We start from the raw sequence: 15,175 nt of genomic DNA, 5'->3' as shown, positions 1-15,175 counted from the left end.
AAATTGGCCATGGTGGTAGTATAAATATCCTGAAAATCAAGTTGGCAAACATCACAAATCATGGCCTTTTTTGTAGATCCAGTTGTTAATCCTTCACTAGCATGCCACTGATTCTATCTATCCATCTCTTTTATCTAACCATTTATCTATGCATTCATGGGACTCATATGAATTGGCCACCCAGGATGTACCAGGCACTCTGAGGCCCTTTGTATCTCTACTCTGAGCCTGAATGTTTGCTAGACTCTAACAGTGAGAGAGCATGAGGAGAGTCTTTGTTTTACTGCTTGCTTTGGTACATCCTGGGAAGAATTTCTGTCCCCATGATTACACCAGACACTACGTGAGGCCTGAGGCAGGGAGCAGCCTAGCATGTGTGGATGAGCCAACTACGTCTTCCCTCCTGTTCATAGTAGGCGGTTTTTGCTCTAGGACAGTGACCAGTAGCAGTACAGGAAAGTGGGGGGAGGAGGGATGGCAGATGAAGTTCCACCCGAGGTTATTGTCCCCATAGTCCCCACTTGGTTTCCAACTCTGCCTTCTGCTTCTCTTGACCCTTCTCTCTTACTCTGCTCAGTTTCTCCTCACTGTTCCGTCAAATGCACTAGGGTTGATGCTCCTTCTTCCTCATTTCTCACCTGTCTGCTTCAGTCCATGAGGTAACAACACACGATCGGGAAAAAAATTGCAAACAATTTTTTAAAGAAAAAAAGGGCACACTAGAAAGTAGGAATTTGGAGCAGACTTTGGTGTGGTTTTAAGACACGTCTGGAGTTTTTCACAATTCCCTATTCTCTGTTGCACTACTTGCCAACTTCCTGAAACCAGTGTTTCCTTTGACAGTAATCTCACACACCCTCCTTACACCCAAGAGTCAGGCAGTACATGCTAAGTGAGCAAAGCTCCTTCAAGAATCATGGAATGGCCATGGCTACGGGAATGGCCATCCCTCAAGGCAGAGCCCTGGCAGTGATAAAGTGTTAAGAGATTTTTAAGTTCAGAGAGATGTGGAATTGGAGGGGTGATTGAAGCTTTGTAAGCAACGGCTGAAGACCTGAGGCTGCCTATCTGGGAATCACACAGGCCACATAATATGGAGACAGCAGCTGGGTAGAGGCAGCTGGCTCCAATAGAGAGGGCAGGCAATGGCCAGGAGGATAGGTAGGGGTCACTAGGAAAATGGCCATAGTCTAGCAGGGTTTTGGAGCCTGCAAATGTTGAGATTCTAGGAAGGTCTTCTCACTGACCTTTGCCTCAAACATTGCTGGCTGAAATAAAGAGTGTTTCTAAGTAGTAGGAACTGACAGGACTGTTACCGGTAGCAGAGATCCAAGTTACCTGAGGTGAATCCATATGGATGTGAAGCAACTTCAGCTTGGACTTCCCCAAAAGAATTCGACTGAGAGTCATAAGGCAGAAGAAGACACTGAGGCAAGTGTCAGAGCAGGAATGAAAGTTTATTGAAAAGCTTTAGAACAGGAAGGAGAGGAAAGAAAAGAAGGAAAGTACAACTTGGAAGAGGGCCAAGTGGGTGACTTGAGAAACCAAGTATGCAGCTTGACCTCTTGACTTGGGGTTTTATATGTTGGCCTCCTTCTGGGATCTTGCCTTACTTCTCCCAGCTCCTGAGGTCTTATTGGGAAGTTGCTGATCAGTTTCAGGTGTTTTCTGTCCGTTAGGAGACTGCCTTTCCCTGGCACTAGCTGTGAGCAATTATTACTTTAGAGAAGCAGTTAACAACTGCCTGACCATTACCTGATGGTCACCCAACACTTCTGGTGTATCGAGCCCTCTTCTGTCCTGCTCATACCTGACTAGCTACCTGCTGTGACTGAACTCGGGGAGAAAACTCATGGCAATGGTTCCAAGTACTATTTGGTCATTTTTTAAACTTGGATTTTGCCAACGGCATTCATCAACCAATTATTACACATAAAATGTAACATATAGTGTGTGTGTATAATTTATTTCAACTGCATTCATCAACCAATTATTACACATAAAATGTAACATATAGTATGTGTGTATAATTTATTTCATATAACGTAGGGTTGTAAATATATTATTTACCTGTATATGGCATGAATAATCAGAATGAGCACTATCAAAGTTGTTTGGAAATTATTTAAAAATATATATATATATATATATATTTCGGAGATAGGATATCACTTTGTCGCCCAGGCTGGAGTGCAGTGGCACAACCATAGTACACTGGAGCCTCAAATGCCTGGGCTCAAGAAATTCTTCCACCTTGGCCTCCCGAAGTGTTGGGATTACAGGCATGAGCCACAATGCCTGGCCTAAAGAATTTTTAATCTAAGGACTGTTATCTGAACTTTTAAGAAGCCTTGAGAGATTTGAACTTATATTTTATCTGAACCCAAAACTCAAATCCTGGTTATGTTTTAGTCAAACCCAGCCAACATGCCTGAATTCCCAGAGGCAGATGATGTAATTTAAGAGATTTTTCAGCTGTTTTTGCTTCTTTCAATCTTGGCTCTGGAAAATGCTATAGTCCAGAAGCCAAAGAAAAAAGAATAAGAAAAAAAGAAAGTCAGAGTTTCCTGGAAGGCAACTGTCCTGGGGCTACATTGGGCATTTTTCTTTGCTCACTCCATTCTTACTAAAAAACATCCTCCATTCTTACTAACACATAATTATCAAGTCAGTCCTACTGAATTCAGCTGAGAACACCAAAACTACAACAAAGAATGGGGATTTTCTTCAACTGGACAAGGATGTATTGAGTACCTTCAATGTGCTAAATGCTGCGGTTACACAGGTTAATGATAGCTATCCTTGCCCTCAAGGGAGTTTGCAATCTATTTAAGAAGAGCAAAGTGGAAAGGAGAAAGAACACTAACAATTACTGAAGATCTACCTCATTCATTCATCTAACAAAAACTTTCTGAGTGTCCATTATGTGCCAAATATTGTTCAAGGTACTGGAGATTCAGGAATGGAGAAGACAGATGTGGTCCCTGCTCTCATGAAGGTTTCATCCTAGTAGAGCAGACAAACACATTATAAAAATGCCAGCTGACAGTATGATGGCTTTTCAAAAAGTTAAACATAGAATTACCATATGATCCAGCTGACAGTGTGATGTCTTCTCAAAAAGTTAAACATAGAATTACCATATGATCTACTATTAGGTATAACACTCAAAGAATTGAAAGTAGGGATTTAAACAGATATTTTGGGCACTGACATTCATATGAACATTATTCATCATAACCAAAAGGTGGGAACAACCCAAGTGTCTACTGGCACACGAATGGATAAATGAAATGTGATATGTGCATGCAATGAAATACTATTGTCTTAAGAAAGAATGACATTTTGGTACATGTTACAACATAAATAAACTGTGATAACATTATGCTAAGTGAAACAAGCCATAAACAAAAGGACAGATATTGTGTCATTCCACTGATATGAGGTACTTTGAATAGTCAAATTCATAGAGACAGAAGGTATCATAGAGGTTACCAGGGGCTGGGGGAAGCAGGTAATACGGTGTTACAGAATTTTAGTTTGGGAAGATGACAAAGTCCTGGAAATGGATACTGGTGATGGTTGTGCAACATTGTAAATATGCTTCATGTCACAGAATTTTATACTTTAAAAAATGGTTAAAAGGGTAACATTTGTTATGTATATTCTGCCACAACAAACAGACAAACAAACCAAAAATGGCATGCTGGTAAGGTAAGAGGATGACTGGATATTGATTTTAGATTGGGTGGCTAGGGATGGCCTCTCTGAGGAGTGTCATCCACACTGAGATCTGAATGTCAAGAATAAGAAGGAAGTAATGCACAATCAGAAGGAAAAGCAGTCCCAGAATATGGAACTGTAAGATCAAATACCTGAAGGTAGACATAGGCTGGATATTGGAGGAACAGAAAGGAGACCCTCTGGTCTTCCTCTGGTGGAGGAAGTGGGAGGGATGGCGAGTGGTCAAAATGTAAGGTCTAAGATGTAAGCAGGAGACTTTTCCAGTCAGCATGAGGGCTGACTTCTACTGGACTTTATTCTACCTTAACAGGAACTTTCTGGAGGATTTTAAGCAGTTGAGTAACATGAGAAAGAGGAAATATATTCTGTCTTGGGTAATTTTAGATGGATTCATAGAGGTAACATTTTACCTGGAACTTAAGTCATAGACATTCATGGGGAGAAAAGCTAGCAAAATTGTTCCAGAGTAGTACCAGCAGAGACTCAGAGTTAGGGGCTTAGACTTCTTTTTAAAGAAATATTTAATTTGAAGATCTTAGAAAATATAAAGCCACGCTTATCGCAGTAGTGTTATGAATAAGGAACCACATGGGCCATAAAGTAATCATCTTCTTGGAGGTAAACTTTGCTCAGATTACTGAACTTTTTCACGTAATTTTAATTAAAATTTTTTAATTGAAAACAATATTTTTTAAAAGTTTAATTATATGTTTTCTTTAACCCAAAATATCCAGAATAGTATTATTTTAACATAATCAACATAAAAATTATTGAGATTTTTTATGATCAATTTTGAAACTTATTTATTGATTTCTGAGGCAGGGTCTTGCACCGTCACCCAGGCTGGAGTGCAGTGGCACTATTGCGGCTCACTGAAGCCTTGAACTCCCGGGCTCAAGGGATCCTCCTGCCTCAGTCTCTCAAGGAGCTAGGACTACAGGCATGTGCCAACACACCTGGCTAAATCTAAAAATTTCGTTTTTGTAGAGACAGGGTATCTATCACTTTGTTGACCAGGCTAATCTTGAACTCCTGGGCTCCAGCAATTCTCCTGCTTCTGCCTCCCAAAGTGTTTGGATTATGGGTGTGAGCTGCCGCGCCCAGCCTAATTTTGACACTTTAAAAATATGTCACCACTTTTTAACAGTCATGTCTTCCTTTTCTTTGAATTGTGGTAAAATATACATAGTATAAAATTCGATATTGAAAACCGTACTTTTATATTACAATAAATAAAGATGTATTATGCAGTGTAATGTACTATTTGTATAGATTTTCCAGGTGTTTCAGGTTTTGGATGGCTGCCTGTGGCTACACACCAGACCTCTATCCATTCATACATCTACTCTCATCTATTGTTAAGGAATATTTCATTGAAAAAGTTTGTGAATGACTGAATTGTAAATGACATCCCTATATAAATGGTTATCGGATAATTCTTATGTGAATCTTCTTTTGCTATTGATTCATCTATCATAAAAAATCAGTTTTCAAGTCATTAGGCTGCCTCTGAATTTTTTCTTGCCTTTCTTTGTATTTCCAGGTTAGTTCCTCTAAACATTTACCCAGCTTTTGGTCTTTATGATAGTGAAGACATCTGACCTCTGGTTGGCCATTACATTGTTGAAGAGGACTTCGAGAGACCAGGTAGTTCACTGGGTCAGTTGGCTCAGTTTAGAGGCATTCACTCATTCTTGCCCTTCGTCCCAGCCCAGAGTGTCCTGTAATCCAAATGAACTCTCCCTCTCTGATCTAAGCATTTTTCAGTTTGAAATTTTAATGGAGAGAATTCTAGGTTCACATGCAATTTTAAGAAATCAGACGGCTAGATCTCGTGTATTCTTCACCCAGTTTCTCCCAATGTAACATTTTATAAAACATTAGTATATTATCACAACCAGGAGATTGACATTACTACAATCCATCAATCTTTTTCAGATTTTCCCAGCTTTATTTGTACTCACATGTGTGTGTATGTGTGAAAATTGCACAGTTCCATAAAATGTTATGACCTGTATAGGTTTGTGTATCCACCACCACAGTCAAGATACTGACAGTTCCAACATCACAAGGATCCCTTATTTTGCCCATTTACAACCACTCCTACCTTCCTCACCCACCCCATCGCTATACCCTGGCAACCATTAACAAATATGTCCTCCAGTTTTGAAATTTTGTCATTTCAAAAATGTTTCATAAATAGATGCATACAGTATGCATTCTTTTGAGAAAGGCCTTTTTGTGGTTCCTATGTAATAATAATGAGTCTGACTCCATTTTCTGATGTTTGCTAGTAGCTTTTATACCGCACTCTTCTCTTTTCCCATTTTGCCCCACATCTGGGCAACCTGATAAGAAAGCCTGGGTTCTTCCGTTGGCTCTGAGATTCCAACCAAGTGGGCTCCCGCCTGCGTACAGGAACCCTCACCCCAGCCCCACTCCCCAAAGCCTAAGAAAATTTCAAGTCAGTTTTCTTTCCCTGCTCTCTTACTCTGTTTTTGGACCTGTTTGGGAAACTTTCCCAGCTGTCTCCAGAAAACTTCATTATGTGCGTAATAAACCTTTTCACACTCTCTCGATGTCTGTCTAGTGTCATCATTTGAACTGTATTTTAGGTGGGAATTTATCCTATTTCTACAGAATGGCTACAATAGCATAATTCTTGGATATTCATCCAAGTTGTTGCCTGTATAGTATTCCATGGTAGGTATGCATCACAATTTGTTTAACCATTCACCTGTTGAAGGGCATTTCTGGCCTTTACACTCTTTAGCTATTACAAATAAAGCTGCTATGGGCCAGGCACTGTGACTCATGCCTGTAATCCCAGCACCCTGGGAGGCCGAGGCAAGTGGATCACTTGAGGTCAGGAGTTCACAACCAGCCTGGATAACATAGCAAAGCCCCATCTCCACAAAAAAATACAAAAATTACCTGGTTGTGGTGGTGGATCCCTGTAGGTACAGTTACTCAGGAGGCTGAGGCAGGAGAATTGCTTGAACCTGGGAGGCAGAGTTGGCAGTGAGCCAAGATCACGCCACTGCACTCCAGTCTGGGTGACCAAGCGAGACTCTGTCTCAAAACAAACAAAAAGAAATAAAGCTGCCATAAACTTCATGTACAGGGTTTAATGTGAACATAAGTTTTCCTTTCCCTGGGATAAATGCCCAGGAGTTCAATTGCTAGATCATATGGTACTTACACATTTGCTTTTTAAAGAAACTGCCAAACTATTTTCCAGAGTAGTTGTACCATTTTGTGTTCCTATCAGCAATGTTTGAGGGAGCCAGTTTCTCTGCATCCTCATCAGCGTTTGGTGTTGTCGCTATCTTTTTCTTTAGTCTTTCTGATAGGTGTGTGGTGATATTGTGGCTTTAATTTGCCTTTCCCTAATGGCTAATGGTACTGAACATCTTTTCATGTGCTTATTTACCATCTGTATAGCCTCTTTGGTGAAATGCCTCTTCATATCTTTTGTCCATTTTCTAATATGAGCTGTGCTTTTTATTTTTTTATTGTATTGTATTATTTTTAAAGTTTTCTTATTTAAAAATAGAGATGGGGTCTCACTGTCTTGCCCAAGCTCATCTTGAACTCCTGGGCTCAAGTGATCCTCCTACCCTGGCCTCCCAAAGTGTTGGAATTACAGGCATAAGCCACCACACCCAGCCGCCATGCTTTTTAAATAAAGGATTGTGACCTGTTTGTGTACTGACAAGTGCTTATTGGGATATGGAGATAGTCTGAGCTGTTTAAATAGTGTTGTGAAATCAGTGTTGAAAAAAACAGTTAAAGAAGGAAGGATGACTGGTGTGTCTGTGTGGGGGTGTATATGTGTATGCATACTCGTGTATGACTGCAGCAGACATTAATCTTAGTTCCCTGTATTCAAGTGTGCATCACTTTATTCTTTTTAAATCATTTGGTTCTCTTTATTCACTTTATTCTCTTTAAATCCTCTTAAATCCTAGGCTGGTGGGAAATTCACACTCAGCCCTTGGTGTCTCTCCCTGCCCTCCAAAGTGTGTAAAGGTCATTAGGTCTTAAACACTCTGGCACAGGGAAGACTGTCACTGTGGTTTACAGTTGTGGATCCACACTGTTTTCGACTGAAGCACCAGTCCATTGTCCCAACCTGTGTATCTCATGCTGGGTAGCTCAGCTGCTAATTCTCCATTCTTAGAGCACAGGACTCTGTGATGAGGTTGGGAGCATCTAATCTCCCATGTTTCCTCAGAGCCTCTGAGGTCTTGACACCTTCTCACAGTCCAGTAGAAATTTCTGCAATGATGGAAATGTTCCATAACTACTCTGTCCAGTATGGTAGCCACTAGACATATGAGGCTATAGAGCACTTAAAATATAGCTAGTGCCACCGAGGAGATGAATTTTTAATTATATTTAATTTTAATTAATTTAGAACTTAAAAACCACACATTGATAGTAACTACTGAGGTAGGCAGAACAGTCTAGGGGGTACTGCCACATTCTTGGTTATGATTTATCCTTCTATTTTGGCTTTCTAGCACCTGAAGAAAATCTCTCTGCCTTTCTTGTTGTCCCCAAAAACACATCTTATCTCTCCTTGGGGACATCAGCCACAATCTCTATGACGGTATTCATTTTCTATTTATTTACTTATTTATAATATTTTATTTTTAGAATCAGAGTCTTGCTATGTTGCTCAGGCTGGCTTCCACTCCTGGCCTCAAGTGATCTCCCACGTCTGCCCCCTAAAGCTTAGCTTTCATAAAAGACTGAAAGAGCCTCAAATCCCTCTGTTTGCCCTACCCTGCAAAAGGGCTGAAATCAAAAAAATGCCGAGGATTTGGCTACCTCCTTGAAATTGAGAAGAAAGAAGTATAGGGAAGACAAACACGAGTCAATAAATTGCCATACCATGGTGATATAGTTTGGATGTTTGTCCCTGCCCAAATCTCATATTGAAATGTAATCCCCCATGTTGGAGGTGGAGCCTGGTGGGAGGTGATTGGATCATGGGAGTGGATTTCACATGAATGGTTTACCACCATCTGCTTGGTGCTGTCCTTGCAATAGTGAGTGAATTCTCGTGAGATCTGGTCATTTAAAAGTGTGTGGCACCTCCCCTCTTCCCTCTCTCTCTCTTCCTTTACTCCTACTTTCACCAAGTGACATGCCTTCTTTCCCTTTGCCTTCCTCCATGACTGTAAGCTTCATGAGGCTTCCCAGAAGCTGAGCAGATGCCAGCACCATGATTCCTGCATAGGAACTGTGAGCCAAAGAAACCTCTTTTCTTTATAAATTACCCAGTCTCAGGTATTTCTTTATTGCAGTGCAAGAACAGACCAACACACACAGTAATACAGTAAGACTTAGGTAGGTATCTCAATGATGTGACACCATCCTTGTGTCACATCTGTCAAGAGCTTCAGTCTAATGTGTGTGTAGCACTCTGTGGTTTACAAAACCTCACACCACTGAACATGTTGCTACATTGCTCCGACTTTACACACAAAGGAATGGAGGTTGGGAGCAGTTAGCAGAAGCTTAAGCAAATGATTTCTGTGGCTATGGTGAGACTTGAATCCACCCCTACACAGCATCCTGGGCTGGCCACTCTGCAGGGCAGAGGGAGTGTGATTTACAAGCAGAGCTTTCCACTCAGCTAAGATTGGAGATTCAGATGCTTCTTCTCTTGGCCATATTTTCTTTTGCAAATAACCAGGCAAATAACCTGATCAGGCAAATAACCAAAGGGATTATTTGCATAATGTTATTGCTTTGGTGTGTTATTTGTTGGAGTGTGTGAAATAACTACAAATGTTTATTAGTCAGCTCTTCCTCTGCCAGCAGAAGAATGTGGTCCCTGAGATACTTTCGCGTCCTGTTGCGGTCTTGAAGTAATTAGGGGTGTGTAACAGGGAGGGGGTTAACCCTTGTTGCAGCCCTGACTGAGGGGAACATATAGACAGAAGCTCTTTAAGAGCACAGTCACTTAGCAGTCTGATATTAGTACTTGAGAAGTTACCCTTAATCAGACATCCAAATTTCCCTAACATTGTCTGATTCTTTAGGAAAATACAGAATCATCTATTGGCTACATTTACAAATGTTTTAGTTGATTTGTATGGTCACCCTCTACCCTAATCCAGAACAGAACAGATTGAATATTTAGGGATCATCGTATGTAAATTCAGTTCATTCATTCAACCCCTGCTTTTTAAAAAATCTCCTTACAGGCATTTGCCCCATAATCTTTGCTTACTTTCCAGGTTTTGAGCTTGACCTGCTGAAGAGTCAGTCTCAGGCTGCTGCTAGTCCCTTGATAAGATAGATGCACTTCCCTGAGAGATATATTTTAAACATATCACTTCCTTCTGGTTTTTAAGATCATTCTGCTGTCCCTTGATCTTCAAGGTAGCCCTAAGCCTGCTGGCCTCACCCGCCCCAGTAGGAAACATGCCCAAGATGGTCCTTTCCCCACCCAGAGAGAGAATCACCATGTCCTGTCTCCTGAACATGACTTTGACTCTACAGTAAAAAAAACCCCTTGGGCCTTTGTTCCCTACTTTACCCTGTGAGCCCCAGGGTAGCCTGCTGTCTGTTGTCCTCTAGGTCCCCTTCCAGATTCCATTCTCCTGCTGACTAATGGTGTCTGGAGTGACATTCTAGAAATTATTTTCCTCTCCAGGAACAACTTACGTGGGAGGAAGAAGAGGATGCCAGCTAGAAAATCATGTCTACTGATTCCTAGTTTTTCTTTCACTTGCCTGGAATGTTAACCCCAGGTATTTCCAAGAGGTTTCAGTCTGTACCTACTTTAGCTTATTCCTGAAAGCATAAACCCCACTCATATAAGCCTTTATCTGGTAAAAGAAAGGAGAAGTGGGACTGGGGGCTGGAAGTGATGGGGAAGCAACTTGACCGGTTTGAGGGGGGATGTTTACAGTGTTGGGGTGGGGCAGGGTGCCTGGAGCAACACATCGTGAATTCTGGATTCTTCTTCTTCTTCTTCTTCTCCTTCTCCTTCTCCTTCTCCTTCTCCTTCTCCTTCTCCTTCTCCTTCTCCTTCTCCTTCTCCTTCGCCTTCGCCTTCGCCTTCGCCTTCGCCTTCTCCTTCTCCTTCTCCTTCTTCTTCTTCTTTTTTTAAATTAGAGACAGGGTCCTGCTCTGTACTCCAGGCTGAAGTGCAGTAGCACAATCACAGCTCACTATAACCTCAAACTCCTGGACTCAAGTGATCCTTCTGCCTCAGATTCCCAAGTAGCTAGGACTACAGGTGTGCTCCACCATGCCTGGCTAATTTTTAAATTCTTTAACGTAGAGATGATGTCTCACTATATTGCCCAGACTGATCTTGAACTCCTGGGATCAAGTGATAACTTGTTGTTATAATAGTTAATATTACTGTTAGTAATGAGCTATTCCTAATAAGGACCATTCTGGTTACTGCTTTGGCAGACGAGCAATCAAAGAGTAGATTATTTCCAATTTTCCTCTTAGAGGGTGGGAATTTTTTTTTTTTTTTTTGAGATGGAGTCTCACTCTGTCACACAGGCGGGAGTACAATGTCATGGTCTTGGCTCACTGGGCCTCCCAGGTTCAAGCGATTCTCTTGCCTCAGCCTCCAGAGTAGCTGAGACTACAGGTGCATGCCAAAACACCCAGCCAATTTTTTTTTTTTTTTTTTTGTATTTTTATATTTTTAGTAGAGACGGTGTTTCACTGTGTTGGCCAGGCTGGTCTCGAACTCCTGACTTCATGATCCGCCTGTCTCAGCCTCCCAAAGTGCTGGGATTACAGGCGTGAGTCACCGTGCCTGGCTGGGAGTGGGATTTTTAAACTTGGATTTTATCGGCATATGCACTGGGGCTTACATTTGTCATAAATACTAGAAAAAACAAAACATTGTCCACTTAATTTCAAGGCTATAAGACATGGGCAGCTGATCTGTTTTCCAAAGCTGCAGCCATAGGTCCCTCTTCCTTTTCCACTGTCACCCGAGCCCTGTTCCTAGCTGGTCTCTATTACAGTCTTCACCAGAGGCAAACACTGACTCAGGGGACAGTGACAGGAGGCAATCTGTCATGTTTCTCAGTCAGAGACACTCTCCCAACCAGCATCCCTCAACCCACCCTCACCCCAGACACTAGATTCCCACCCTAGGGCAGCTAATCCAGACCTAGGGCATCTAATAGGAGACCTTTTCCCTTCCTCCTTTCCATTCCATCTCCCACAGCAAAACTGTCATCTTGTGTGTTAAACATTCCTGGCCTTGCCAAGTGACTGACTAATGGGATAAGCTGCTTGTATTGTGACAATGGGTTGTAACAGCCAGAGCCTGGGATGGGGGTGGTGCTCAGATGCCTTCGAGGGCAGGTGGGTACCAATGTGAGATGTTGGGTATGCCATAATTGGGAGATACTGGGCTAATGGCAACTCGGGTAGCAGCAAAAACTCTGCCTATAGGGATTATCTTAGTTCGTGTTATGCTTCTGTAACAGAATACCTGAGACTAGGTAATTTATAAGAACAGAGATTTATTTCTTACAGTTCTAGAGATTGGGATGTTCAAGGTTGAAGGGCTGGCATCTGACAAGGGGTTCTTGATGCATCATCCCATGAAGGAAGGCAGAAGGTCAAGAGATCACGCACATGAAAGAAAGAGGGAAGGGGCTGAACTTATGCTTTTATCAGAAAGCCACTCTTGCAATACAGGCCTTAATCCAGCCGGGAGGTCTCTGCCTCTTCACCCTCATGATCTACTCATCTCTTAAAGGTCCTACCTCTCAGTGCTGTTGCATTGGGGATGTTTCCAACACAAGAACTTTGGAGGACACATTCAAACCCAAGCAGGAATTTAAATTTGGTTCAAAATACTGGTGGCTATAGTTTGCTGTCCCACATGAAAGTGTGAACCTTTTGGTTTTAATCAATCAGTAAAAGGGTAAGACCCTCTTTTTTGTTGTTTATTTTTTTGAGATGGAGTTTTGCTTTTGTTGCCCAGGCTGGAGTGCAATGGTGTAATCTCGGCTCACTGCAACCTCCGCCTCCTGGGTTCAAGTGATTCTCCTGCCTCAGCCTCCCAAGTAGCTGGGATTACAGGCATGTGCCACCACACCCTAATTTTGTATTTTTAGTAGAGATGGGGTTTCTCCATGTTGGTCAGGCTGGTCTTGAACTCCCGACCTCAGGTGATCTGACTGCCTTGTCCTTTCAAAGCACCGGGATTACAGGCGTGAGCCACGGCACCCTCTTTTAAGAACCCAAGTTTAGTGTTCTGAGGTGAAGGGCTGCATGAGATGAGAATATGTTTGGGATAATTTTGAGCATGGTCTTCATTAGCAAAAGAAATGTTTCTCCTGAACAGAAGTTGCTAAGGGCATTGAAGTTAAACTGCTTTGATAAAGATAATGGCAAGCAGCTCTGCCAGCCCATTGGCCATCATGGTTCTCAAAGACTTAGGGAGGAGAAAAAACTTTGGAGCTGGAATCTGCAATTCTGTTGTTGGTTCCGGGACTAGAAATTGAAAACTAGGCCCTGCTGGAAACAAAAAGAGCCTCTCCCTGATAAGACCAAGTAGGCAGATAAGAGTGGTTTGTGGGATTTTATTAGGATCAGAAGCCTCAGAGCTAAACTTCTAGATTTTAAACAGTTTAGAGTAAGATTTATGGAACAAGATCAGTGATTAGTAACGTCTAATTATAGTGAGATCAAGTACTACTTGTATAATATACATGTTCTAAGAATTCATAAACAAGGAGAAACAATAAGAAAGATTTAAGGACCAGGCGCAGTGGCGCATGACTGTAATCCCATCACTTTGGGAGGCCGAGACAGGCGAACTGCTTGAGCTCAAGGGTTCAAGATCAGCCTGGGCAATATGGCAAAAGCGCATCTCTACAAAAAATAAAAAAATAAAAATTAGCCAGTCGTGGGGGTGTGCACCTATAGTCCCAGCTACTCACTCTGGAGGCTGAGGTGGGAGGTTCGCTTGAGCTCAGGAGGTGGAAGTTGCAGTGAGCCGAGATCACATCAAGCCAAGATTTAAGCCTGGGCAATTAAATCTTTAAAAAAAATTTAAAAGACATAGACGCTAGAAATAAAACTAGTTGAGTATTCTACTCCAGGTACCGTGTCTTAACTTAAACTGTCTTACACACTAACTTAAACTTCTTAACAACACCCTAAGAAAAAGTTATAATTATTCGCATTTTACAGATGAGGACATTGAGGATCAGAGAGATTAAGAAACTTGTCCAACTCACCCAACCAGTACATGACTCTAGGGGCCATACTCTTTCTGCTTTGGTTTTTATGTAAAAAACTGTATAGACGGAGGGGATGTTCAGGGCTCTGGAGCTTAGTTAGAAAGGTTTGGGAGAATCCTGACCCTTATGGGATCCATTTTGATCTAACAATACGATCATTCATGTTCCAAGCCAAAATTGGAGTACGTAAAATATTTTTGTCTCTCGACTTCCGGATGCCTACCAGGTAAAGAGAAAATTCTTGAGCACAATCTAGAAGGTTCTGTCTAGTTCCCAGCTACAATTCTAGCCTGTCTCCCCTCTCACATGCCTGTAGTCTACCCACCCTAGACTAGCTTCCAGTCTCTGGGCTTGTGTCCCTACTGCTTCCGTTCGCTGGGTGTACCCCAAGTCTGCCTCATGCATTCCTACTCACTTTTAAAAATCCAGCTTGGGTCATCTCCTCTGTAAGGGTGTTCTACCCTTGCCCCCTCACTTCCCAGTTTGACAGACAGAATTTGTCACTGCTTTCGTGCTCTCAAACCCCATGGCACATTTGTCTTAGCGACGTGATTGCATTGTATCACAACGTGTGTTTCAGTCTGATGCAGTCTTAAGATTTTAAAAAACTTCTGAAAATACAGTGCCTATCTTGGGTATGCCACCTAGTTTGAGCTTTAACCAAATGTTTCTAGACTCTAATGAAGAGTGTACAATCCTTCAGTTAATAGGGTAGCTCTTGAGGAAAAAAAAAATGCATGATCCTCAGGTAAAGCACATCTATTATTCATATCTTCAATAACAGGTGCTTTGCCAATTAGCACAGTTAATGCCAGAATAGTTTTTTACAGATGAAATTGGTGGCATGTTGATTAACATGATGAAAGTTAGAAATAGGATCTCTTTGGTGAATATAAAGATAAGCAGACTAGTTAAAAGAGCTTGGAGACTCTCCACTCTTGCATGAATAAAATACCCAGCACTCTCAGAGTGATGCCTTTACCTGGTCTTGCGCCTAGCTATAAACTATGGAAGATTCTGGTTGCTCAGTGCTGGCTAAACTGGCAGCATTATTCTGCCTCTGGAATTCCAGAAATTGTCTTAGAGAACTTTGCAAGGAAGATTATATGAACTACTTTTTTGCTGGCTTAACAAATATTTAGTTAACAAGTGTCTGTGTGTGCAGCAGAATTTGGCCA

At 41.8% G+C, this 15,175-nt stretch overlaps 1 protein-coding gene across 1 annotated transcript in view; it reads left to right on the top strand.

The window, feature by feature from the left end:
• The window catches only part of LOC105499373 (sorting nexin 18), a 96,568-nt gene that overhangs the window by 77,680 nt on the left and 3,713 nt on the right, over positions 1-15,175 (top strand). The window contains exon 2 of the transcript XR_011625030.1: positions 5,288-5,391. The gene's annotated coding sequence lies outside the window, so the exon portion shown is untranslated. The remainder of the gene's footprint in view (positions 1-5,287; positions 5,392-15,175) is intronic.

The sequence above is a fragment of the Macaca nemestrina genome, chromosome 6 (assembly GCF_043159975.1).
Source record: "Macaca nemestrina isolate mMacNem1 chromosome 6, mMacNem.hap1, whole genome shotgun sequence".
In the NCBI taxonomy this organism is placed as follows: domain Eukaryota; kingdom Metazoa; phylum Chordata; class Mammalia; order Primates; family Cercopithecidae; genus Macaca; species Macaca nemestrina.
Note: the sequence above shows the minus strand (reverse complement) of the source record. Positions and strands in the feature narration are given on the sequence as shown.